The following is a 27,946-nucleotide window of genomic DNA, read 5'->3' as shown; positions in this document are numbered from 1 at the left end:
TTAAACAGAACACAGGATCCTTGCTTGCTGTTGCCCTAAGCTTATGAATTTCTATTAGACCTAAGGGCAGAATCCAATTAAACCACTTGTCAGTAACAGCTGCACCTGTTTGGTTCCCCAAATATGCCAACCTATTACCTTCAAAGTTTTCAGCCCTCGTACCCCTGGTGCATGCTCACTTATTGGTGAGTCTTTATGTTTTCTCCTCTCACACCTATGGAAATTCTAGGTCCTTCTAGGCTCCAGGCGGGCAGCACGTCCTCCTCCTCTTCCCAAAACAAACCAAACCACCCTGTAATAACCAGCCTCTCCACGCTGCATTCCTACAGTCATGACTGTTTAGCCTACTCCTCTGCCACTGACTCATGTGCCTTTCTGCATTATTTGCCCTGTTTCAAGTGTGCAAATCTTAATTCTCTTAAATTAGCTGCAAGTCACTTAAAGGTCACTCTGTATGCCTTAGCTAACTAGTCCAGTCTGCATTTTCCATAGCACCGTGCACAGAATGAACCCTCAATAACTATTTCCTGGTTGCCTGGCTTCTACCCCCTCACTATGACACGGCAGCTTCCTCCAGGGTCACCCATTTGGAACACTGCCTTGCTCAATTTGCCGAAACACAGAAATCTTGGTTTATCTCCTACCTGATAATTATCCACTAGATATTTTCCACGTCAATTTCATTTTCTTCAACTTGCTTCGCTTTCTTCGCTTTTCCATAATGCCATTTCCTAGAGTGTCCTGAATTATAAACTCAAATATACTCACGGAATAATATTGCCTGATGTTCAAAACTAACATCTTGAGCCACTTTTGATTAAGTAAAGGCAAAACTTTTAACAACTGACCTATGGAATTGATATACTCTTGTGTGAGAAACTTAATATTCAGATCAAAAGGACACAAGAAATATTAACATTTGAGGACTAACTTTGGGAGAAAAATAACAAAACAATTAAAGAAACCTGGATTCGACTGTTGATAATCACTTATAAACTAGATAGTAGATCACTAGGAGAGGGGGAAGGTAGATAGGGATCAAAGGGGTCAAGTATTTGGTGATGGAGGGAAATCTAACTATGGGTGGTGAACACACAATGCAATACATATATGACATACTGTTGAACTGTACACTTGAAACTTAATTGGCTTTTGTTGATCAATTTTTAATAAAAAAGGTAAATATCTTAGTGATAAAATAATTACTAGCTCATGATGCACCATTATAAATTTTCATTCCATTTGCATAAATTCTCAGTGTCACTTTTCATGTTTTTGTAGTGTGTTACTGATTTTTTTCCCAACCCTGAAAAGGCTTCCTTTCAAAATAAAGATGTGTAAGCCTCAATATAGATGTGAATTTTCACACATCAAACAAATTCTTAAACGGCCCTTAATAAAAGCAGACGATTGAGAAAACATTCATTGTAATCATTCTCGATTTTTTGTGTAGCTGACATGGATTGAGATACCGCTAAACAGCAATCAAAATTATATCAAATATAAGCCACTTGTGGACGTAGCAGGTGTCACCACAAAGTGAGATAAGTTCTCTCCTCATTATGTCATTGGGGTGGCGGGGGGAGGAGGGGATGTTTTCAATTACCCCAAGCAAGATGAACGTGTATGTCCCTATACTGCAGGAATAATATTCAGTAACTATTCTGAAAAGGCAGTCTGAGCCTTCAGGAAGTATGCCTGCTTGCAGCCTACCTTGTAACTGAACAAACACAAAACCCGACTCAGACACTGGTGGCCTAAATGCAAGAAATGGTATGTTTAGGGACTACTGTGCGTTCCAGCCAAATGCCACTTACAAACTGCTAATTAGACTTACACTCCACATATTCTATAGTCTATAATTTTGAGGACCTCAGGCTTGAGCACAGGCAAACAAATAAAGGAACCTTATGGCCACCCCGAGCTCAGTGATTAAGCACCTCGTGGCTGAATTTCGCCGCAAGCTCCAATCTCCTGTATTCCATATCTTGTTAATGCAGCCAGATATTAACTCAGTCATCCAAGCCACACACGTGGGAATCACCTACTCTTAGTTGGTTCTTGTAACCTCAAAGATCAAGTCCAGACTATTGTGGCATACACGGTATGTCCGGCTCTGGCCCCTACCTGCCCCTCCGATGTTGCCTTCCATAGGCCTTACACATTTATTTAAGTAAGAGGGACAAAGTAGTTCTCTGACATGCCATGCTTTTTCCTCTGCCAGAAATGCCTTGCCCCCACCTTGCCTGCACAAGACCTTCACTCAACCTCAAAGACCAGCTCAACCGTCTGAGAAGACTTCCTAATCCCCAAGTCCCACTCCTGTTGGCAGAAGCCTATCAATATAGCAATTGTTCATTTACGTATCCAGTTCTACAACAGATCTGGAAGCTTCTTCTGAACAGAACCATGTCCTGGTCACTTTTGTACATGACAGTCCAGTCACACAGTAGGTCTGCAACAAGTTAACTGCTTTACAGGGTACCGGGAAGGCCGAAGGGCAGGTTAGGCTTGTGGGGCGTGGGGGTGCGGTGGGCGGGGTAAATCTCCAGCTCTGTGGTGAATACCGCAAAATATCCCTGCTCAAACCATGGAACACATGTGCGGAGCAACGGCCGTCTCTCATCTTTTGAAGTACAGGACTGCTAATAAATCGAATGGAAATAAACCAGCCTCGGGTGTAATCTCTTGGTTATTTTTCTCACATCATGACTGAAACAAAGGAAGCCAATAGCAATGGAGCAGAAGCCGAAAGCAAAGGATAATCTGCTCCAAGGGCACCGAACAAGAGGCAATTAACAAAGGATTAAGGCCAAGTCAAACCACAGTGGCACATGGAACTGCGGCATGTTGAATGCTGAGAACCAGAGTGGCAATTAGGAAGGAAAAACCCACCATGGGTAGGACTTTGGCTATGTCGATGAGTGGCTCGTAGGGCGCTTCACAGAGCCATTCCCCGTGGGGGCACAGACCTCTCTGTGTAACAGAAGCCAGGACTCAACTCCGACCTTCGAAAAAGCATGTAAGAAAGTCTGGCAGTTAGACTCTCCTCTCAAAGGAGTGATGAAGGTGAGAGCCACCCAGCCAATTCCATTCTACTAATGTGTAAAGGTGGGGCCTGGTGCCCTACAGACAACTCACCTCGAAGCACTGACAAGTCAGAAGAAACCTCAGCCACCAACTGAGCCAAGGCAGGATCGCGAAGACCACGCGAGACCATGCGAGACCACGCGGAGGCTCCCTTCAGACCCGGGAGGGCTCCGGTGTCCGCCTCCCTCTCCCATGGCTTCAGTCAAGCAAATGTGCACCGAGCACTTACTACGTCTCAGGCGCTGGTCTAGGCACCTGAGATACGCCAGGGAAGAAAACACCTAAGACTCCCTACCCCTGTGGAGTTGATACTCCAGCACGGGCAGAGAGGTGGCAAACAACACACATCAGGACAGTGTTAGAAGACAAATACTAAAGACGAAACACCGTGGGCAAACGGGACTGACACTGGCAGGTGGAGGGAGGTGTGAGATGTACTTTTAATGGGATGGTTGGGCACCTTTCTGAAACAGGGATTTTGAACAACTTGAAATGCGGAATCATTAATTGGGGGCGGAGGAGACCCTCAGATGAATGTAAGTTGCACATTTAACAAAGACAGGGTTTTTTTCCTTCTGTTTAGGCCGCCTTGGTTTACTCGATTCAGGGTAAGACACCAACGTAATTGAGGGCATGTACTCTGCAGTACGACACACCCAGGTGTGTTTTCTAGTTCTGCCACCTGCAACTGGAAATTATCAGATGTCATGATCTCTATCAGCTCATCTCATCCAACGGAGGCCTCCCTACCCTTTAGCACCTGGTGAGCTGCTGTTGTCTTCAGCAATGACATTAGACCACGAGATGCCCCCAAGGGCTCTTTCCCCCCTCCCCAGAGCAGCACAGGAACTCATGGCTGTGGTGCCATCAGAAATTCAGAACACAATACCATATTCTCAGGGATGCTGGGTTAAGAAGTTCGGGAAGTGTGTCTGGACTACATCTCGTAAATGCCCTGCTTTGCATGTGTTCACATTCACCCCTCCCACTCAATATTTATCTTATAGTTTCAAAACAGTAACAGTAGACAAGCTTCAGCTCCACAGGTTGCTATAATAAATCTCGACTTGAAAAAAAAAAGAAAAATGAGAGTTCGAATATTGGGGGTCACATAACTTAACACAGCTCTATCTGGCAAATGACAAAGCTTATGTCATGTCATCAGTAGAACCACAAGTTCAACCCTTTCTCTATCTAGGCTGTCACAGGGCAAAATAATTCATTCATTCTGAGGCTACTCCACAGACGTGGATGCTCCTAGTTTCCAATATTGCCTACGTGAAACGACACGTAAACGTGTTTAATGAGTGGAAATATTTTTCTCCAGGAAGTATCTTCTTTTTGCTCTAAGATTAATGACCATTCTAAGCACAATTATTCATAGCTTTCTATAGGAAGGACGTTACAAAGGATTTTTGAAAGCAAGTTTTCTAACCACTATCCTAGTGTCTGCCACGATTTCCAAACAAACCAAAACCAGGCATTCTGGAAAATGTTAGGAGCTACGATACAGAAGGAAAAAAGCGTGCCCACCCATGCAGCTGCCATTCCCGTCTCCTGCTTTCATTACAGCCCCTCACACTGCCTCCAAGTGCAGTATCTGTTCACTTGGTTATTACCAGTCTCCACCCACCAGGCTGCAGGTAGGGAGGCAGGTGACCACAGATGGCTCTGCAGCCCGACGGCCTGGGCACTGGCCTTCCCAGCACCTAGATCCCGGGTGGCCCCTGAAGCGCTCAGTGCATACCTGGTGAATAACTGAGTTTCGCCTCAAGGTTAGAGGTCACTTAGACTCTAACTGGCACACTCTCAGTTTGGGAGCTCCCAGCTTGCTATTTTGTTCTCTGTTCACACTTCTCCCCTCCCCTTAAAAAAAAAAAAAAAAGAAGAAGCAGAGCTTAATATTGACGTGCACAAGCACAACAAAAGGCCAATTTAATTACGATGCAGGTAACACCTAGGGTTAGGCAATGGCCGGAGGCTGCAGAGGCCTCCAGCTCGGTGCAGGTGAAGAGGCTCCGGCACTCCCTGCCCAGACAGGGCCTGTGCTGCTGAAGCTCACTGCTGAGTTTGCGGTCTCGTCCCTAAACTGGTTATTGCTAAACTAAGATGCTGACTTTGTCATCAAAGCTTTCCATCCTGTGTCATGCTCAAAATCGAATTTTAATGGCAATACCCCTGCAGAAGGATGATGCGTGATCTCTTGGGACTCACAGTTCCACGCTGGTGACGGGGCCCTCATTCTGTCTTTTCTTTCTCTCTCTCCCTCCCTGACTTGCATACCTTCCAGCTTACTTAATCTTCCTACCGTTAAATTCTTTATTTTGTTCAGAAAGAGTTCCACTGGCACACACACACACACACACACAAGAGAAACCTCTCGATCTCTGGTGTGTGGCCTCCCATGAAAGAATAAAGAATTGAAGAGAAAATTAATTTTTTAAAACCAGCTAACAAAATTAGGGGACATATTTTTCCCAGTCTGATTAATCTTAGAAATCAATTCTTAATTGTCTATGATTGCTGCTCTAAGTCCAATGCTTAAGGCCTGTTAAAGTATATATTTACAAATAAAATTAATCGAGTGAAAACAAGGATAAAAGAAGGAAAAAGACATTCAAGTTAATGTTAGTGCAACAAAAACTGCCAGGTGTAGGGGAAAAAGAGGTAGTCTTCAGTTCCTAACACAAAGATACTTAATAAATATTTTGTAACTGATGGACTAAAAAGTTAAGGAGAAGAGAAATTATTTTAAAGTAATAAACAAGGCATTGCAAGGGTCTTAAAGAGCCTTGTCAATGAGCTACATAGTCACACAAATATAACACCAGATAGGAAATCACTCACTGATGAAACTAAATACAACTACGCCCCTGAGAACCTCAACACCACAGGGCAGGAAAGAAAGTGGAATATATTTAAAGGTCTTGAAGCCTGCCACACCACTTTCTTCAACAAAACTAGAGGCTTCCTTGAGTCTCAAAGCTTGTCTACTTAGCATGGCAGATCTTAGCCAAAATAAACTCGTCAGCCCTATTAATGGAGCTGAAGGTTCAAACCCCTACACTGGCAAATGCTCCTGAAAATCACAGCCCCAGGACTCCACAGGGCCTTGGCTCAAGAATCTATGACTAAATGCCCTCCGTAAGGTGACGGGGTTTCCAGCCACTGACCTGAGTCAGAAGTGGTTTATGATCGCATGTGACCCTCTGCTGCAGCCGAATGGGCAACAGTGAGGGGAGCACGACCACTTACTTTATTGCAAGGGGTGCTTTTTTATGTATTTCTATTAAACTCCATTTACCCCACTTAAATCTATCGTCTCTGTGTTTCCACTTCGTCTGAAGTGACACTGTAAACTACTTCTGGGAGGTGATGATATGTCACACGTCTCATGTGCTGTTCCAAAAATTTCCAGAGTCTTCTACTCTCTAAGAGAAGAAAATTGATCCTTTGTTTTCAGGGATGATGTCAATCACAAGCTGGTATTTTAACCTTTCTTCCAGTAACTACTTCTAAGATGAATAAATAGCTCACATATGTCTCAGCTGAGAGAGTACAGCTCATAGTTCAAGATCTCGTGATTATTTTAGCTGATCCAGTTCTGGTGACAACAGCAAGGCAGAGGGGATTTTCTTGAGATCTAGACCTCAGGCCTTTAGAGGAGTCACAAACAAAGCCTCTTTTGATTTCGGGAGAGCAGCTGGGGGTCTCACACAAGTCCCGGCCAGTCACACAAGTCCTGGCCAGTGGGCAGGATCGCATAGGAAAGCTGCCTACCTGTGCCCCTGCCTCCCTGGGTACCAAGAAAACCAGGCCAAGCACGGAGAGAGCACAAATATTTACTGTGGGTGAAAGTGTGCCAGGTGACCCTCGGTGGAATTCTGAGCCATTAAGAGCATAGTTGAGAGAGATTTTGAAAACACCTGAGAGCACGTGCTTCTGCCATCACCCCGAGGTGAATGACCTCAGAAACCTGAGTTCGGAGCTGAGAGATTAGTAGGCAGGCTTCAGGCCAACTCGTAGAATGGAAAGTCTTCTACATTGTTAGCACAATAAATCATCATGGACTCAGATTGCAAAGGTGGGAAACCACCAGGAAGAACAGATTTCTGCCAAGGCAAAAGAAATGATACGTAAATGACTTCACCTGAAATTGATTTGGACAAACCCTAAGACCTACAGACTGATGGAATGAAATACAAAAAAATTCCAAACGACCTTCCCACTCCAACACAACCATCATAACCACAAAAGCCTCTGTTTTAGTAACAGCTTCGAAGATGCTGCCAATAAGTACACAGGACTCCCTGCCATCACTACACCCACCAAACAAACCAATTTAGAATAAAAATTTTATACCCCTCAACTAGCTAATTCCTATCATTCTGTTTTTGCCTTCACTGTATATCTTTTTGTTGTACTCTACAGCGACAAGAAAATGTCTTAAATGTGTTATTTTAAATCGACATTTAGGTGCAATACAAGACTCCAAAAAAAAAAAACCTTTTTAATTAAAAAACATAATATCTGTGAGCATCATTCTGATTCCTTTCCTCCTGTCTAATTAAATAGAAAGCATTTTTTTTCCCCTCTTGATTTTACCATTTTACTCAAATTCCCATGGGAATTTAAATTCATTTTGCCCTTAAAAAAAAAAAGCACTACCACATAAATTCTTTAAATTCCCTCTTCTTTTATAATTGTTTCCTTTTTTGGGGCGGGGGGGATTGGCACACTCTAACTCAAACACACGTAAACAATACACTTCTCGATGTCAATAAAATACCTTATTCAATAGCTCAGATTTGACTACAGGCCTTGCTACTTCACATCACCGATACATTTTTATTTCCTTAGATTCCATTCATCTTAAACCACGTTTAACATTAGCAGTACTGTTTTGAAAGTAACCTGGCTCATTAATATAAAGGTGTGGCCTGCACTCCGGTTTATTTCAGGGTTGGACAACATACAGACGTATACTAACTAGTGAACTAACAGTTTATGAATCACCATCAAATGAGACAGTAAAGAAACAAAAATCACGTGTTAATCATAAAGTATATTCATATGTCTGAGTAGTAAGGGTGGGAAAATGACAGCGAAACCCAAAGAAAAATGCGGTTGAATATGCTCCGGGTGTTAATTTTTGTTCTCTCAAACTCACAACAAACAACAAATGCATTTACAATAAAACATGTCAGCTAAATACCGAAGAGAAGAAAGACGACCACTGCCAACCAAAAATTCAGACATAAACCATAAATCATTATCCAAGCAAACCACTTCATAATCTCAGGTGTTATTTCATTTGAGGCCCAGTATAGCTGGTCCCTCCCTCTTTTCCAGTGAGATTTCTAAGTCAGAAATACTCATAGAAAAGACAGACCCAAAACAGAACAGGAAGAAAAACATAATTGTTTCCTCCCAAACTGGTGATTTCTAAATCAGAGAACGACACTCATAGAACTAAAGTGGTCTACGTTTTTCATGATTTCAGAAAGAAAAAAATCCATTGTGCATTCATTTTTGGAGTAAAAAGTGTACACGTTTCTGAACGATCAAGACAGACATGAGAAGCAAAGAACAGAGAAGCAGGAGAGTGCAGATGAGAGTTCCTTTCAAGTCTCATTCATCACAACCATCCCACCTATGCATAAACAGGACAAAAGTGATCAACTACAGCTAACTCTGAACGCCAAAACAAAGTAATTTATAAAGGAAAATCTTGGTATGAGCTAGGATGATGCCACCCATATAAAAACAGTTCTACACCAAAATCCAACAGTAGATATTACACATTCATATAATAAACGTACAATGGCGTCTTTGTTCTTACCTATAATTGTCCTCGAGGCTTACGGAAGACAAGCCACGTCCCCCGCCGAGAAGCGTCTGGGTGGGCTAATCTGACTCAAACACAGCTGGAAATCTGCCTTGATGACCCTCAGGCTCCTGGCCTCGTCTTCTCCCTCCCTGCGTTGAAACGCTGCCTGCACACACCTCTGCCGGTACTCGGGAACCAGCAAGTTTTAGCACAACTGAGGAGGAATGCACCGAGCTGCCTACTTATACTGATGATTCACTTCAATGACAGCTAGAAAGAAATGCTCGTTGGTGGAAAAGGGTTGAGTCAAGCTCCACCCCTACCGTAAGATTAAGTAACTCCGCCCAGCTCAGCAGGCAGCTGAAAGAGCCACACCTGTGAAAACGCTGTTACCTGCAGCATCGCTTCTCCAAGAGACAGCTCTCGATAGGTAGGAAGATGAACCGAGGACATCCCTAACAGGATAGGCAACATCCAGATGCTTGGGTTTTGTGAGTAACTAACTTGGGCTGTGCTGTTTGCTTATTTAGAGCTGTATCCACGTTTTCTGGGCAGACAGGCATTGAGGTCTGTCCTTCGCAAGGAACCCAGCTTCTTCAGTTCCTGCATTCAAGGCCCCACACGAGACTGGCTGGACAACACAACCTGCTGGTCCTCGAAGAGCTTAAAGTTTTGAAGGGGGAAAAAGGCTGGAAGAAAGATTAAGTATGATACAAACTTCAGCACCAAACAGAACTGACAGGCAGGATTTGGTGTTACGTGAGAGATGGCACCACTCTATAAATTCACCATCTCTGGCGTGAAGCCACTTTCAGATGAACCAGGTAGGTGCCCTTAGGCTTGATCAGTGGCACTGAGTCCCGTTTGAGGCACAGTTTACCAACCTGATCACCTTTTACTCAACTCTCGAAACCATGTAGAAGATGTGCTCTGCCTCTGGCTTGTCACTGGCACTAAGCTACTTCGTGGAAGCAAGTCAAACCCCACTGAGCAATCCCAGCAGGAGAGGCTCAAACAGGAAGTGTTCCACTAGTAGCAAAAGGCTCCAGTTCTCTATTAACTCAAATTTGGTGGCGTGCTCCCTTGTGTGTTCCTGGCAAGTCAGCTGACCAGCTCTAAACTAGACTTTCGAGTTCCCACAGGTGCTCAAGGCTGGGATTCCCAGAGACTCTGAGATAATAAAACAGATCAACAGGGTGGCCAGCAACCTCTGGCGGCTCGGAGGGTCTCGGAGGTCTTGGTGGAGAAAGTCAGCACTGGGTTACTACTAGAAGCCCTATCCCCAGATACACCCTTACAGACAGACAGGGTGACAGTTCCAACTATTTTCAGTAGAAATCTCAAAACAAGAAAAATACCCCAAGTTTTTAGGAGTCAGCAGGCAATGATACGCAAATGCTCAACAACCTAAATCTGAGCAGAAACTCCATCTTCTTTGATTATAAAATTAGGCTGTTTCACATTGACACATCGGCTGGAAGGTTAACACACACACGTGCACACACGTGCGCACACACACACACACACACAAAACACTATAAGAAAATATACCTAAACAAGCTAAATAGGTTATTTAATAATTTGCCTGTTCTCTTAAAGATAAAAGGTACCTAAGACTTCACATCTAATATTACCCAACTGTTATAGGCTGCACTGTGTCCCCCAGAATTCTTATGTTGAAGTCCGAACCCCTAGTACCTCAAAATGTGACTTTATTTGGAGATGGGGGCTTTAAAGAGGTCACTGAGTTAAAACGAGGTGACTGAGATGGGCTGTAATCCAGCAAGACGGTGTCCTTCTTAGAAGAGAAACTTTGGACACAGACAGTGGCAGAGAATGTAGAGACAGGGAGAGAATGGCCATCTGCAAACCAAGGAGAGAGGCCTCAGACAAAGCAACTCTACTGATACTCTGATCTCGGAATTCTAGCCTCCGGGACTGTGAGAAAATAAACCTCTGTTGTTTAAACTATCCAGCCTGTGGTACTTTGTTACAGCAACCCGAGCAAACTAACACTCTAATTAAATGACCATTTCATGCTAAATATTAATATAAAAATGAAGACGGAATTCAGATTTCTGATTAATAACCATTCTCCACAGCCAAACGTTTCACTTTACTAAGTTTACTCCCTCTCTCCTGTCCACTGAGTCTCGGCCTTAAAAAATGCAGAGAAAAACCTAATTCAGGAGGAAGAGAAGAAAGTCTATACTTACACTTTCCAACTCCAATTTTGCTGCCTCCATTCACAAACCAACTTACTGAGCAAGTGATGGACAACCACTTGTCACCTACATCCTTCTCCTCAACTCACAGAAATCAGATTCTGTAAAACCTCGACTAAAACGCAACTAAAGCTAGTCGACACCAATCTTACCACCGGATTTTTTTAAACGATGCAAATTTTAGGAGTTCAAGTCCCTCCATCTAGAGGAAATTAGGACCCAACCAAGCTGCCCCACAATCTAGGAAGACACGCTAGAGTATGTTCAACATGAAGAGTCCCAATCCAGGGTTAATGCCCCAAAAGGAAAAACTACCATCCCACAAAGCAGCGGAAGTGAAGAGACACCTGGGTAACGGAGGCACCGTGGCCGTGATCTGAGGGCAGGTCTAAAACAGGCTTTCTTAACCCGGGCTCTCTGGACAGTGGGGGCCACGTAATTCCTCATCGTAGGAGGCTGTTCTGTGCATTGTAGGATGTTAGCAGCATCTCTGCCTCTACCCCGTATGTCCCCAACTGAGGGCTGTTTTATGTTTGTTTCGCTTTTCCAAAGAAGTGGAAGACAAGGTCGTAGGCTGAGAGTGAGACGGGGATTAGAGACTGAAGAATGTCCACGTCTGGAAAACCGGGAGAGGAAAAGGGAGCAGAGCCAGGGCGAGTCACAGAGGGAGCAGCATGGAAGTCCGACGGAGAACGGTACCCTAAACTTAGAGTGGCCACAGCACGCACAAAACGGCGAGTCCCTTCCGCACGTCGGAGGGTCGGGAAGAATAGGTCTGGAGGCTGGTTGCATGAATGTAGCTAGAGCTCCTAAAGGGACAGGGACACAGGGGTGCCACAGGTGGGCTGCAGTTTCCAAGGCCACCGAGGTTAGCAGTGGTGCAGAGTAACCTAGAGTGAACTGAAACTAGAAAAAGGCAACCTGCTAGGAATCTGTGGCAATAAAGCATAGATGAAGAAAGTCTAAACAGCAGGGTATCACTGAGAGGAAGTGAAGAGTCTATAGACAATGTACAGGACGAAAAACAGCCATCCCCTCGACTTAATGCTCATCCAAGGAACCTTTCCTATGGAAATAATTGGGGGTATAGTCAAGTGATAAACCAAAAAGTTCGTTACAAAAACAAAACTGAAAAACTGTAAGCAAACTTCGTGACCGACCACAGAGAAAATAAACTCTAGATAACTATATGTTCATGTCCTCAAGGAACATTTTAAAATATGGGAAAACATTCACAATATGTTAAGAATTATAAGCTATAAAACTATATGTAACATAGCCCAATGTGAAACTTTTATGTATTTACATGTATACTTTTTTTTTTTTACCTTGTGAATCAATCTCATAGGGGCAACAGCAGACAGGATTAGATTTTCAAGGTAAAACAAACAAACAAACAAAAAACCAGAAAGAAATAAGAAAATGGGGTTAGAATCTTGGAGAAGAAGGCACAACAGAAAGGCTGTCAGAGAGGTAAAGAGGGGAAAACCAGGAGCCACGAGGGTCAAGGGTCAAGGGTCAAGGGCTAGGTAAAGGTTGGAGAGGAGCGTGCTCAGCAAATACAGGCCTCCGGATTCGACGAACAGGAAGTCGCCAGTGTCTTAAGTTTGCAACGCGGGCAGAATGCAGTTAGCGAAGGGAGTGTCAGGGATAGGAGCCTTTCCCGGAATCCCCACAACCCTTACGGACAAGGAAGGCCACAGAAGGCTCACCTAGGAATGGCCGGGGTAGATCTGGTCCTGACGGCTCACAGACAGCTGATGACCAGACGTCTGCCAAGAGGAAAGGCTTCCATTCTCACTTACCTCCCTTACCTTAATTAAATTTTTCAAAATAATGTTAAAAATTCACGGAGGTTCTTTAATTCGGTATTATTTACAATTAAATGTACATCTTTTTATGGCTCCTAGCACTTCTGACATATTACCTAAAAAATCTGCTCAATAATTGCTTACACTTAGGAAATTGGGATGGCTTGTTCAGTGGGATTTTATGAAATACACAAAGGATCGCATTGGATCAGTATGTTCCAACTGAAAAGAGAGGAACTGTATAAAAGGTAATTAAATTTTAAGTAAAAGATAATTAAATTTTAAGGAGTAAGAAAAGTGTGAAGGCTGACATCATTCAAAACAAGATCTTATTAAAAACACAAAATTTGAACTTCAAAGTGGTATTCCAAAGACTTTTCAGTGTTTGTATTTTGTTTGCTTCTGGTTTTAATCATAGGGGGATTTGTCAGTTATTGAGATCATCTTGAGATTTCTTTCCTTAAAAGTCATTGTGAATTTACCCATACTCTGCAGCCTTCGAAAAATCATTTTTCTAGAAATATTACAAGTTATCATAAAGTACTGGTTAAAAAGCATCATTCTAAACAATATTATTCCAAGTGCATTAACTATTTCTATATACATATAGCCAAAGGACTAGAAGGAAATAAAACAAAATAGTAACCAAGTCTCTCTCTCTGGCTATTCAGGTTATAAATGGATCACTGCTTTAAACTTTATCTTCTCCAATGTCTAATTATTTTATAATTTAAGAACATGATTTAAAAATTGCAAAGAATGTATTATCTGTTATTTTTTTAAAAAAACAAGTAACAAATGAAGAATCCAGATCCTAGGGGGGAAAAAACCCCAAGTTTCTGTTTTTTTCAAAACCAGCTACAGTAGAAGAGAAACTAGGACACTTGGAGGGGGAGGAATAAATTGAACAAAACAAGGATGACATGACACAGGCAAAAATCTTTACATAACACAGGCAAGGTTTGGTGATTATAGCACAAAGTCTTGAATTTCCTTACAAGGTCTTAAAACAAATCCTCCTAACATGGATTAATTAGCCTTTCTACAAAAAAAAAAGGACAACGTGTGGTTTACATGCCTCACAGGTTAAAAACACAATCAAGTCACTAGCGACTCCATCACAGCATCTGAAAACTGTCTCATCAAGAAGGGGAAAGGTCCCTTGAATCTTGAAACATCAGTCAGTAAACACAATGCCGTGCACCTGCTCGGCTCAAGATCCTAGCCAAGACCCAGTGATCTGTATCTTCAAGCATTTGTAACCTGACAGCTTACAAACAGCTCCCTAATTTAAGAAACGGTTGTGTTCCCAACATTCATTATTGTAAGGCAGTTACTTAGGATCCTGAATAAATATTCAAATGAAAGAAATAACCTCGAAACCTTTGTGATCCTGCCCTGTCCCTTGGGCTACACAGAATTCCAAGGGCCTACCCAAGCCTGACCTTTCCCTTGAGCTCCATCCTCACTTTCCATCATCTCCTCCACATCTCCACTAGGGGTCTAAGAGACACCAGCTTCTGATTCTGCCTGCGCACCTGTTCCCCAGCTAAGCCTTTGCATTTGGATGGCCACCCGCAGCCAGCTATTCAAGTCAAAAATGTCTCAGTTTGGTTCTTCTCTTTATCCCTCCCACATCCATTCCTCCATCAGTAGACCCTAGGACCTCAATCGCCAAAACAAAAACAAAAACAAAAACAAAAAACCCAAATTATCCCCTTCTCTCCATCCTGAATGTTTCCATCCAGGTGTTCAATCCATTCTCCCACGTAGGCTACTGCAATGACCTCTGGGACGCACCCTCCTGCAACAATTATCACTCTTAAGCATAAAATGCAAATTCCTCATGGATGCCCACACAGCCCTCATGAGCCAAGGTCTGCTCTGCTCCCTTCCCCCAGCCCCTCTGGCCTTCTCGCTCGTCCTCAAACCTCTGCAGCTCACTCCCACATGGGCCCGTGGCACCATACTGGCTGTGCCTCTCAGAAGGCTCCTCTCCCACATCTTCTTCAGGCTGCCTCTGGTCCTCTGAGGAAGGGCAGTAAGTCTTTATGCTGATGGGAACATCAACTGGTACACTTTAGGAAAACAAACTGGTAACATGTTCCAAAAGTATTTCAATCCTAATATTGCTTAAATTAGTAATCCCATTTCCAAGGAGGTATCATAAGAGCATAATCGAACTTTTAAAAATATATATTTTTGCAGTCACTGCACTTTTTCTCTTAGAGCAAACACTGGAAATTTAAATAGAACAGAAAGGATGAAATAAGATACTGTACATTGAGATGTTATATTGTGTATCACATATTAGATTGTTAAGTGACCAAAAAAACAAACTATAAAAGTGTACTAACATTATGATGCTACTTATGTAAAAATACACATTCCCTACCAGAAGACAACTAAAAGGAAAATACCAATATATTAAGAATGACAGTCTTTCTGTTGCTGATAGCTTTTTACCTTCTAATTTTTTTTTTTCAGATTTAGAAAAATATATAATTTTCACAATTCGAAGGGTGAATCTTTTCTTATTTTTAACATAAAGATATGCTATAAGTAGTCGGTAGCCTTAGAGGAAACCACAGAAAAAGACATATTTAAAAGCCCAATGTTAAAATTAAAAACTTCTAAACAAAATGTACAAATCAAATGAGAAAAAACTCTATTTACAAAGAATTCCTACAAATCAATGAAAAATTAACAACCCAAAAGAAAAATGGACAAAAGATGGGAGTTAGCATGTTATAAAAGAGGAAACATAAATATATGAATGACCTTATTGATTAAAGACAAAAAAATGTGATATTTTTACCTTCTATAATGGCAAAGAATAAAAGTTTGCTAAAACGGAGTAACGCAGAGCATGGGAAAAACTGGTACTCTCCTCAGCTATTGGAAACTAGTTTAATATCTGGGAGGCAAACTCCCCAATACCAACGAACAGCATATATGCTGACATCCCTTTCACCTAGGAATTCAACTGCAGGAGTTTATTTACAAACACTCACAAATAAATATGCCAATAAACATCACAGAGCTTTTACAACATCCTGGCTGAGGACACTGGTAGATGCATTAACCAGGAGGAAAAAACCACGCTGCAGGCCAGTATCTCTACCATGACTCCAGTTTCTGAAAACGGCGGCCGCTAACCTTGATGGAATCCTTAGCTCAGGCAAGCCTCGCTTTACTGCCTTCGCTTTTCTGTGCTTCACAGATGTTGAGGTTTTTACAAACTGAAGGCAAGACCCTCCACCAGCGGAAAGATTTCGACTCGATTTATGGCGGTGTTCTGGAACCGAACCCACAATATCTCTGAGGTCTGACTGTACGTGACTGTTCTAACCTCTGTAAGAGCATCACCTAAGTTTAAGTTTGATCTTCACAATAACCCTGTGAGATAGGTACTATTCCGATCCCCGCTCTACAGATGGGAAAACTAAGGCTTAGACAGGTCATACGAGTGAGTTTATATTCACGTGGCCCTCGGAGCACACACTGCTACCGCCTCGCTTCCACCCAGACCAGATGCCGCATCCACAAAAGTCCTAAGGAAGTAGGAAAGACTATCGTCATCCGTGAACAGACATGGGATGGGTCGGATGGACAGAAAAACACAAACCGGAGCCCCCACGTGTGCGGAGGAGTGTGGCTGGAAGGAGGAAGTGTTCTCTGGGTCCCAGAAATTCAAGTCAAGTGACACAAGGGGCTGAAGAGACCTGGGGCACGATCAGGGTGACGAAGCAGGAAACACTTCCCATGTTGCTGCCTTCATCACGCAGGTGAAAGCAGGACTGTGGTCCCAAGAAGTGCGGATAGCGAAAGATGGCTGGGCGGGGACAAGCCGTAGCTACACCTAAAAAGCCACCTGCTGGCCTCTCCCACCACGCCCTACACAGGGCCTCATCCTGACAAATACCAGTCACACTCTCCTGATAGGAAAGGGGCAAATAAGGGTCACAAATATAAAAACCAGACAACATGTGAAAAAACCAAGGCCGTGTGAGGGGCATAAGCTTGCGAAGGGAGCAGAGTCGGACGTAGAGGAAGAATTTTAAATATGCATAATTAATATCCTCATAAAATCTGAGAGGGCATCAGGGGCATCAAAACAAGCACAGGCTGGTATGAGAATGTAAAAACGAATGAGAAATCTAAGAGAAGGAACCAGGATTTTAACTTCAAACCACGGAGCTGTGCAGCTTCCTCCACTGGAAAAATATGGCATGCAGATAACACCACGGGTAGGTTTTTTCATGTGAGGGGGAGAGAGAGGAGGCAGCTTAGAAAGCCCCTGTCCCGCACCCTCCCCCACCCCCGTCATCCACATCAACCTCCATCCCACCCTATAATCTAAAGAACCACTTTCATCTTCTCTTCCATGCTCACAGATTTACGCACCGGGCAAATGCACGTGGAGATTGTGCCTTTTTGCACCTTACTTCTCATGTATCAATCTGTCACAGAAATCCCTCCAAAGCCAACTCTAACAGAGCTCTCATTCCTTCTCTACAATGGCTGCACAATGAGACACAGTACATATACTCCTCAAGTTAGCCGTTTTCCAAGTGATGGGCATTGATTTGTATTTTCAGTATTTTGTCACTACAATGGTGCGACAAACATCCTTAAAAATACAGCTTTGCATGTAGACACTTTTATTTCTAGCAGATGGATATCCAAGAGAAAGGCTGTTTAGTAGAAAGGTATGTTAATTTTTAATTTTAATATGCATTGCCAGTCTGCTTTCCAAATAAAGCATGGTCATTCACATTTCCACTAGTATTATTAGAACACTGCTTCTAATACATCCTTGCTAGCAAGAAGTGTTATTCTTCTCTATTTTTACCAGTCTGATGGGTTCAAAGTAATGTCTCGTTGTGTTTTAATCTGCATTTTCCTAGCAAATGTGAATTATTTTTCATAGGTTTGCTGGCTGTCTGCATTTGCTCTTTGTGAGTTTCATATTCTTTGTCCATTTTCCCTGAGTCATTTTCCTTGCCAATTCACAAGTTATTACCACTGTAGGCAGTAACCTCTTGTCTGTCATACAAGTCATAAATACCCCCCAATGTATCTTTTGGGGTATCAAGTCTTGCTCAAGAACTTCCCCCTCATCCCCAAGAGGATACAAGTAGTTTCTTGTTATTCTTTTCTACGTTTGAATGGCTTGTTTACATCTGAAGATTCTGGGATTTGAGTATAATGTAAGAAAGAAGTCCATCTTCCCTCACCCCCTGAAAAAACTGGTTAGGCCAGTACCACCTATCAAATAATGTAATTTTTCTCAACAGCACTGAACTGTTTATCTTATTGTATATTGACTTCTCTTCCTTAATGAAACACAGTCCTGTATTCTCTATTCTGTTGCATTGAACTTCTTATGTAATCCTATATCAATATCACACTGATTTGGTCACAAAGACTTTCTTAGCGTATTGTGATCACGTGTAAGCCAAGTTTGTCCTTACTGGTTTTCTTTTCCATATTTCTCTTGGCTTTTCTCAAGTACTATGCATTTATTCTTCTAGATAAACTTCATGATTATTTTATTCGGTTAACGAAAAGAAGAAACCCCACTACTTAAGAAATTCTAAATGGAATTGCAATAAATTTATTAATTTTGGAATAAGCAATATTTATGTTTTTTATGTCATATCTTTCACTTAAGAAAGATACAGGTACCATATTTGCTCCATTTTTTCCTAGGGCATTTGCTGCTATTGAGAAAAGGCATACTTAACTTTCATTTCCAGGTGCTCATTTTTGAAACAGATAAATGATCATTTCTAGAGACTTATTTTTTATCCAGCTACCTTGATAAATTTTCCTATTTTAGTTTTTTATTATTTTGCTATAGACTCTTGGATTTTCTAAACATAAAAATATTTCACTGTCTTATGCATTCACTAGAACCTCTAAGACAATGTTAAGTAATTGTAAAAGCAGACATCCTTTTATAATTCCTAATTATAGTTGAAATAATTTTTGTTTTGCCTTTCAGGAAATAAGTATTATTGGGGTGATATTTTTGGTACTAGATACCCTTCTTTATATTTAAGTAATTTATTTTTGTTCTTGTTTTTTTAGATTGTAATACACTGGGACTGGTTACTTAACTTCTATCAAATGACTTTTCAATCTCTATTGGCTGTCATAAACTTTTCTCCTTTACTATGCTGGGTTGGATAATGGATGATGGTGATAAAAGTTCCTGATACTTAATCATCCTAGTATTACTAAAATAAACTGTCGGTTATAGTGCATTAGCCTTTTGATGCACTCAAGAGTCTATGTGTTAATGAATTATTTTAAGTTTTTTTCAATTACTTTCTTATATAATATCGGTCTATACTTTTCTTTAAAATTTATCAGGTATTAAACTTGTGCTGGTTTTTTAAAATGAACAAGGAACCTTTTCATTTTAACTATGTCCCAGAAAAGTATAAATAACACTCTGTTTTTTAAAGGTGAAATTTCCTGTTTTTTTTAAAGGTTAAAGTTTCTGTTTTTTAAAGGTTAGCTAAAACTCAGCTGGAACCCCAAGGGGTCCTGGTACCTTTTTCAATGGTAACTTTTAATCACATTTCCTACCTCTTCTAGAGTAACTGGTCTTTTCAAGTTTTCCATGCTACTTGGATCAATTTTGGTAATTTGTACTTTACCAAGAAATCATCCCTATGTTTTCAGATGTGTTGCCACAGGACCGCAAGCTGCATTTTCCTACAAAGTCAATTAATCCCTCCCGTGTCTCTTTTCTGATTTATTCCTATTATCTATTTTTGCTCTCTCTTTTCCTCACTCAGGATTATGGGAGTTTATTTTATTGGTCTTGTCAAATAACTAGCTACTGGATTTATCTGTCCTTTAAATTTTATTTTGTTTTATTACTTTTACCTTCTATCTTTGTTCTCTCTTAATTCCTCCTTCCTGGCTTTTTATGTTTTTGTTTATTTAGGTGTTCTTCTACCTTCTTATGATACACACTTAATTCTTTTATTTTTCATCTTCTTTAATAATGAAGATAACGTTCCCTTTCCGAACTAGCTACTGGATTTATCTGTCCTTTAAGTTTTATTTTGTTTTATTACTTCTACCTTCTATCTTTGTTCTCTCTTAATTCCTCCTTCCTGGCTTTTTATGTTTTTGTTTATTTAGGTGTTCTTCTACCTTCTTATGATACACACTTAATTCTTTTATTTTTTATCTTCTTTAATAATGAAGATAACATTCCCTTTCCGAGTGATATGTTTTACAATATGTAGAATTTAAAAAAAAAAAACAAGAAAAAAAAAAGTACCTAAGATAAAAATTTTAAGAGCCACAATGCAAGTAAGCAACGGAACTAATCCACTAGCTGCCAGCCTAAGAGCAGGGGATTAATAAACCAGCAGGAGGAGAAAGAGTCCACACTACCTCCTTAGCAGGGGTCAAACTTAAACAAAGTCTATCATCTCCCTTTCTGAGTTGCTACGTTCTCACTCTGCACTTCACATTTTGGGGAAAGTGGCTGGATTCATACGTAGGTTTACAAAATAATTACCACCAGAATAAATGCTGCAGTCAGTACACACTTAGCCTAATATTAAGACTTCTGTTATCAGAACAGAGTTCCAAATCTAGAGCACCACAAATCCTAAATGAACAAAGGTTTGCTCGTATGTCACGAGAGTGAACTTACTAAAGCAAGAATGTGGCTGCATCTTGAGGACAGATTGATACCTAACTCTCGGGTCACCAGAAGGACTAATCACTCAGAACCCACTTGGTTTCCACATTCAGCAATTTATCATTGTAAGAAGCAACCTTGTCTACGTGATTGCTTCCGACAGAAACTCTTAAAATTTGATGCTGAAGGGACAGAAAGAGAGAGGGTCTGCTTATCCCAGGGTGACCAGCTCTATCTGACCTAATTAGAAAAGTGTCTGAGGCCAGAAGCGAAGCTGCTACTCTTCCCTTAATCCTCGCTACAGGGAACTTTAGAAGACTTAAAAGGTCTCAACGTGGCCTGGAGAAATTGAAGACGACACTCAAATAAAATTACATTCATTTATGCTCTACTAATTCAGAATTATTTTTATGATCTGGAAAGAGTTTGGACTCACGTTTCCATTTTTAGACCCTATGACAACAGGCAGAGAAGGAGGCTCAACCTACTTCGGGAACAAATTTTAGAAGCTCTGACTCATGTGTCAACAACCAACGTGCTAATAATTTATCTGTTGGTTAAAGCAAATACTTGTATTTGGGTTGCTACCCTAATCCCTCGTTAAGAACTGAAACCAAAAAGAAATTTTTAACATGTTCTATATTTAACTTTTTTCACTTTGTTCCTAAGTATCTCCTCCAGTGAACCTCCCTAAATCAAGTGTCTATGAAATCCCCATCGTAACGGGAACTCCTCGGTGGTAGAGACCATGTGACGTTCCCAAGGGGTCTCCGAAACCAGGGGGGAGTGATTCGTTCCTTCTTATTAGGCGGCGTGCTCTTCTTCCGGGGGAAGGACCACGATTCCACCGTATGCGAACGCCCCATTTCGGCCATCTGCAGATCCTGATCGACGGTCAGGCGTCAGTCACCCATGCCCGTGTGAGAGTGCAGAGGCAAGGTCACGTGCATGGCTGTGCCCCGAGAACAGCAGTGGGGCAGGAAGTGGGTACCGCTGCTACTAAGTCACAGAGCTGTTACGGAGGTGGAATGGGCTTCAGGGGCCTGAAGTTCTCATGCCTCTGGTCCTTGGTGTACCAGGCGGGCGACCCAAGTACAGCCTGACCCTCAAACAACCCAGGTTTCCATGCGCGGGTCCACTTATCCGCGGATATTTTCAGTAAATACAGTAAATGTATTTTCTCTTCATTATAACATTTCTTTCCTCTAGCTTACTTTATCGTAAGAATACAGTATATAATACCTATAACACACAAAATATGTTAACTGGCTATTGGTGTGATCAGTTGGGGTTCCAGTCACAAGTAGGCTCTTAGTAGTTAAGTCCTGGGGGAGTGAAAAGTTACAGGCAGATTTTCGACTGTGCAGGGGGTCAGTGCCTCTAATATTGTTCAAGGATCAATTGTACCTTAATATATTCCTAATACACCAGAAAAACAATCCTGGAGACAACGTCCCCTCCTCTGACCATCTGCACATAACACTAAGTGCTGTAACCCATTCTTCATGGTGGGGGGAATACTACTCCAGAACTATGAGTCGTAGTTCATATTCAAGGCCTATAAACGAGCATTGTTTCCAATTCCCCAGAAAAATCTTTAAAATGGCGTATTTGGTGAGCTGGGGTTTTTTTCTGCATGGCACTCTGGTTTTCACCTGTCAAAATTAAACGGGATCAGCTCTGTTATCCGAGGATCATTGGCAATTAGCTACTTGTTATGGTTAACTAGTTGGGCCAGCTCAAATTTCCAGATATTCTCAGAGTATATTTTGACACACTTAAAATTCACTTTCTGGTGGAAATATTCCTAACCACTTGTAGCTAACAACCACATGCTGAAGCTTAAGGAGAACGGCGGAGATGGCAGAAGTGTGTTTCGCTCTGCAAAAAGCAAGTGGGAAGGGAGGCACTGCAAGAGGCTTTGTCTCGTGCAGGGAGGAGTGGGGGTATCGTATCGGAGGGTCACCCATCTTCTCATCACGATGCAGTTCTGTGGCACTGGGGTGACCTACAGACGTGCACAGGTGGGAATACAATTGCCTCCTGCACGCTCATTAATGCTGTTTACGTGCTGAAGGAGGTCAAGGAGAAGCCGACTGCCGGGCCTCTGCCCAAATCTACACACACGTAATGCCTCCTGTCTAGCCAGCAATTCGGCTGTCACATCGCTGGTGTAGCCTGTCCCCTTGCCTCTTCTTTCACCTAGACTCTCTCTGCTTTTTTGTATGATCTCACCCACAAATCTTAAGCTCAAATGCCAGATCTCCCCATCTACGTTACCATGGCAGCCAAAGATGAACCAGTCTGCTCCTTAGGTGCATGTGTCTCTCAAGGACTTACCTCTGAGGACAGACGGTAGCATTCCACTGCGAACACAGCTTCACAAAGAGTAAACTGGTTTCGTCTGACTAGAAAACTTGGTGTAATCTGTAAACTGACTTCGTCAAGCTCAACTAAGCCACACCGATAAAATAAACTCTCATAATCCTAAATTAGGCTAGGAGTTTTCAACCTACACTCAATGGACAGGGAGGCACATTTGATTCCTCTGAGGATTGCCTTATTGCAATTGAAAGGAACTAAGGGAGCCTTCACACGGAAGCTGGTGTTTGAACTTGGTCTCACCGAGTAAGCAGGGCTCACGCACATGCATGCACACATGCATGAGCGCATGCACACACCCACAGGAAGAGGACCCAAGGCATAGCATGGAGAATGGCACGGTAGGGGGGAGGGACCTAAACAAGGAACTCAAGCAGCTCAGTAGGATGAGAACAAAAGTGGTTGGCTGAAAAGGAAAGCTAAGATGGGAATGGGTCGGGACCAGAACTCTACTCTACCTGAATACCAGGAAAAGGGTGTGGGACCTTTGATTTTTCACGATAATTTTCTTTCTTAATCACTGGTGGTTTCCACCATCTCTCCATAAGTCTTCACCTAATGACTAATGGATAGCCCTAAAATTTCAAGAGTCTATACCCTCCAGGTTTTCTATGCTTATTCTCCACCAATTAACTTAATCATCTCACTTCTCTCTCCCAGCTGACAACCTCCCATGTCCCTTCAGCTGCCCCTCCCTCTCTCCCCGCCACATACCCACCCCAGTCACAATGACCCAAGCTACTTCTGATTACAAAACAAACTTTCAAATATTTTTACCAAAAACATTTCTCCTAAATTTAACTTCCATGATTTTGATTAAGGCCAAATATTTTTGCCAGGTGACTATATTTATCTTTCTTTAATCTCTGTTATTCCTTTGGCCATTTGTGAACACAAGAGATTACCAGGAGCACTGGCTCAGAGATCTACATGATTGTGTAAGTAGTAGCTGGTGACCATAAATCCATATTAGTTCATTAGCAACTAATGATCTAAATAGCAAGAAACACAAATAGGCCATAATAAATGAGGATACCTACAATTGATTCTATATTACTTATCGCATTTGGTAGATGATCTTAGAATATCTTATTATTCATAAAATAACATTTATTCAATTAGTTTAACTCACAACCCAAATTCTTGTACGGAGGTGCTCACAGCCTATTGGATATTTGTATCAGATACACACTCTACTTGATAAGACATTGAATTTCTGCTTCCCCTAATTTTCACTTTTCATCTATTTTTTATTTCTTCATTGTATTCTGTAGATTTCAAAGTTGGAGAGTTTTGTTTCAACTCAAACCATTTGATCTTTTTTCTAGTGCTTTTGAGCAACTTCTTCCTTCTTTTTTAAACTTTTACATAAGTGGCTCTCAGAAAGATGTACAATACTTAACGAAACTCTTTATGGAATGACTGTTTAATCCTACAAACATGACAGAAATTCTTAACCTGATATTAAAAGACTAATTGAAGCTCAGAAACATGCAATTTCCATGTATCACGACCTATCGCCAGATAACATGTCAAATATCCATAAAGTGACAAGAGTAATTTTCACCTACTTATTCACTTGGCTAGTGTCACCTGAAACCCTCCCCAGTGGGAATTATAAGGTTTCTATTAGACTGTAAGCATCTTGAAGTCCAGGGACTCAATTCTCCTTGTGTTCCAGACAGACACCTGTCACATATACAGCAAAAGCAAAATAAACACTTACTGTGAAGAAATGAAACATTCTTAACTATTTTGTAAATATATTGATGCCTAAAAAGTAACGTGCAGATGGATACCATGACAAGTCTGGTAATAAAGTCAGCTAGGCCTTTGAATTCAAAAAGGGTTGAATTTTTTTAATTAAAAGCCATTCTTTGAAACTGGTTGTTTTCTGTGGCTGGAAGCAACAGCTTTTTCACAGCAGCTGATTTGAACTAGATTCACTTAAGCCAGGCTAAGATTTACTAGTACAAATTTTTACATACCGAAAATATTTCTTTAATTAATTATGCCCTATAAATTGCAGCATACAGTTGTTATTTTTCTCATGCTATATGTTTTTAGGGTCTGATTCATTAGTTATTGTCTCAGACAGTCTGGCAAATGTATCTGAGAGATCAACTACCACGTGGAGAATTTCATTTAATTATATAAAAAGCAAAAAGAATTTGAAAAATGTTTTTGCCAGTCATAGTTATTTTAACATTTACTAATTTTGGTGCAGCTAACATCGTTTAAAAAAAATATCATCTGTTTTTTCGTATAAAAAGATACCGTTTTAAAAAATCTCTTATTCTTGTACACTTACCAACACTACATATTATTATAATGAAAATCTTTCTTCCGGTATAAACCTCAGCCCTGAATCTGGGTAAATTATTACTTCCACTTTCCAAAAACTTACCTTCTAAGCTGAAATGTAAGAGAGACTGGAAATACTGAATCCAAGAGCAAAAGATTCTACTATGACGATGATTTCACCACTTGTAGTCACTTTAACTTGCCAACTCGGTTTCTGGATAATTTAAGGAGTAATTGCCAATTCAGTTTTATTTAAGTATGCATTGAGGCCTAATATTATCGGTTTTATCTGCACACATATCGCAGCAGCAGCAGCAAAAAAATGGTGCTGATAATAATCATGATGATGATGAAACTCTTATGGTGGCAGACACACCAGCAAGCATTTTAAGGCCCTTAACATCAACGATGAGAAAATGCATGATAAATTAAATAAATACACAAATCGGCATGAACGGCGTCAGGAAATAAAAGCAAGATCACTCACCCAACACGAAGAGCTTGGCATAACAAAGACAAATCCAGAAGGATGAAGGCCAAGTATGAAGGGGGAACGGAGACTGTACTATCAGAAAAGACCGCGCCCCTTAAGAGAGCAATGCTGAGCCCCTTACAGAGGGGAGATGGGTGCGAGGCAGGGGTGGGCAGGCTGGAGTGGTGCATCAGGAGGAGGGGGTCAATCCACTTGTCGAAAAGGACATGCACGGTCCCTGTTGATAAACCACAGCTGTGTCCTCTCCTCAAGGAGGCCACCAGACCACCACAAACTTTACTGTGCATGAGGCACCTGGGAGTCCAATTAAAAGCAGACTCTTGGGGCTGGGCTCAAGGTTCTGCATCTCTAACAAGCTCCCAGTTGATGCTGCTGGTCCATGGAACATGCTTTGAAAAACGCTGCCCTAGATCCATATTTATCTTTAAAAAATACACGAGTCTACAGCCTTGTCGCCCTTGCTGCCCTAGATCCATATTTATCTTTAAAAAATACATGAGTCTACAGCCATGTCGCCCTAATCAAGCCGATCCCATCTGATCTCGGAAGCTAATCAGGGTCCAGCCTGGTTAGTACTTGGATGGGAGACCTGGTTAGTACCTAGGAAGACCTGATGCTGTAGGCGTAAAAAATAAAAAATACGGTATTGTAAGCTAAGCTTTTAGCTATCTTGTTTTTATATTAAGCACTTGCCTCTTTTTTTAAAAAAAAAAAAAGAAAGAAAGAAAGAAAGAAAAAGAAAGAAAGAAAGAAAGAAAGAAAGAAAGAAAGAAAGAAAGAAAAAAGGAAAAAGAAAAAGAAACACATGAATTGACACCCATGTAATTTTTTACCCTCTTTTATAAGTTGAGCTTATTGGGAGCACAAAATATACTAACCTGTCTTTGGAATAGTATGCACCTAAAGTAATATTCTTCTCTCAAACCATTTTGCTTGGTTTTATCATAACCAACTAGGTCAGGGGTCCTCACCCCTTGGGCCACGGATGCTACTGGTCCGTAGCCTGTTAGGAACCAGGCTGCCCAGCAGGAGGCGAGTGGCGGGCCAGCCAGCGGAGCTTCATCCGTATTTGCAGCCGCTCCCCAGCGCCAGCATCACCGCCTCAGCTCCACCTCAGACCATCAGGCATTAGATTCTCATAGGAGCACCGGTCCCTGAGACCAAAAAGGCTGGGGACCACTGCCCTAGAAGACAGCCTGGCCAACAGTGGGCAAAGGGAAGGAGAGTTTAACAGAAAGACCACTGCTTGCTGGGTCTCTAATCCATCTAGAACGTGAGAAAGATGAGCCCATGTCTCAGGTCTTTTTCTAGCTTTGAAAACCTGGGGCAGGAAGGGAAGTTTATAGCCTGAAGAGCCACGACGGTTAAATCGGGTATTAAAGGAGGCCAGAGCTTGAGGGAATGAAAGGTTACCGAGGGGCTTACGTTTTACATCATGCCGTTCTACATCACTCCGTTTTCACGGCAGAATTCCAGGATGACTATTATGCCCACTTACAACTCAGGTAACTGACTCAAACAAGTTCAGACTCAAGTTATTCCATCTCCTAGTCCCGTACACAGGCCGACAGAACACGGTGGGGACCACAAGCCTGGCGTGTTGCCAGCAATTTGCAGTAGAACTTTAAAAACTCATGCTAATTGTTTGTTTCTCCCAGAATATATCCGTGTTTGCTTTAACACAAAAATAACATTTTTGGTGAGTTTTCAAATACAACAGACCCACACTTGTATTTTGTGGCTTTGTGAACTCAGAAACCACAATTCCTTCTTCCAACCGAGAGGCATTGAATTCCACCAGGCTGCAGGGAGACACTGACATCTGTCACCCAGATGCCTTTGGAGGCCCAGCAAAAACAGGGACCCATCCCATTGTCCCAACTAGCACACTGCTAGTGGCATTCCCCGGTGACAGTATTTCAAGCAGCACCTACGAATACATTTTCTGTCGATGTAACTTTTTAACCTGAAAATTCTGTCTGGTCTTTGAACTCTACCACCTGGAAACAAGTCCGAGCAATAGTAAGCAAATTAAAATCACAGCATGTGGTCTGAAATTGTTCAAACTGATTCAGGCACATTTTGAAAAGGGACACTTGGTGGCTATCCTGAGCAGAAAGCTGAGAGGGAAGCAGG

General features: G+C 41.7%; 1 protein-coding gene across 5 annotated transcripts in view; it reads right to left on the bottom strand.

Moving 5' to 3' along the window:
* NEDD4L (neural precursor cell expressed, developmentally down-regulated 4-like, E3 ubiquitin protein ligase) overlaps positions 1-27,946 on the bottom strand; it is a 300,190-nt gene that overhangs the window by 149,359 nt on the left and 122,885 nt on the right. The window contains exon 1 of one of the 5 annotated variants that reach the window (XM_015590803.2): positions 8,933-9,142. The exons of the other annotated variants lie outside the window; for them this stretch is intronic. The gene's annotated coding sequence lies outside the window, so the exon portion shown is untranslated. Of the gene's footprint in view, positions 1-8,932; positions 9,143-27,946 lie in introns of those variants that run through there. 5 annotated transcript variants of the gene reach the window in all.

This window comes from Pteropus alecto, unplaced genomic scaffold, assembly GCF_000325575.1.
Source record: "Pteropus alecto unplaced genomic scaffold, ASM32557v1 scaffold14, whole genome shotgun sequence".
In the NCBI taxonomy this organism is placed as follows: domain Eukaryota; kingdom Metazoa; phylum Chordata; class Mammalia; order Chiroptera; family Pteropodidae; genus Pteropus; species Pteropus alecto.
The sequence above is the reverse complement of the archived record's forward strand: the minus strand, read 5'-3'. Positions and strand labels throughout refer to the sequence as shown.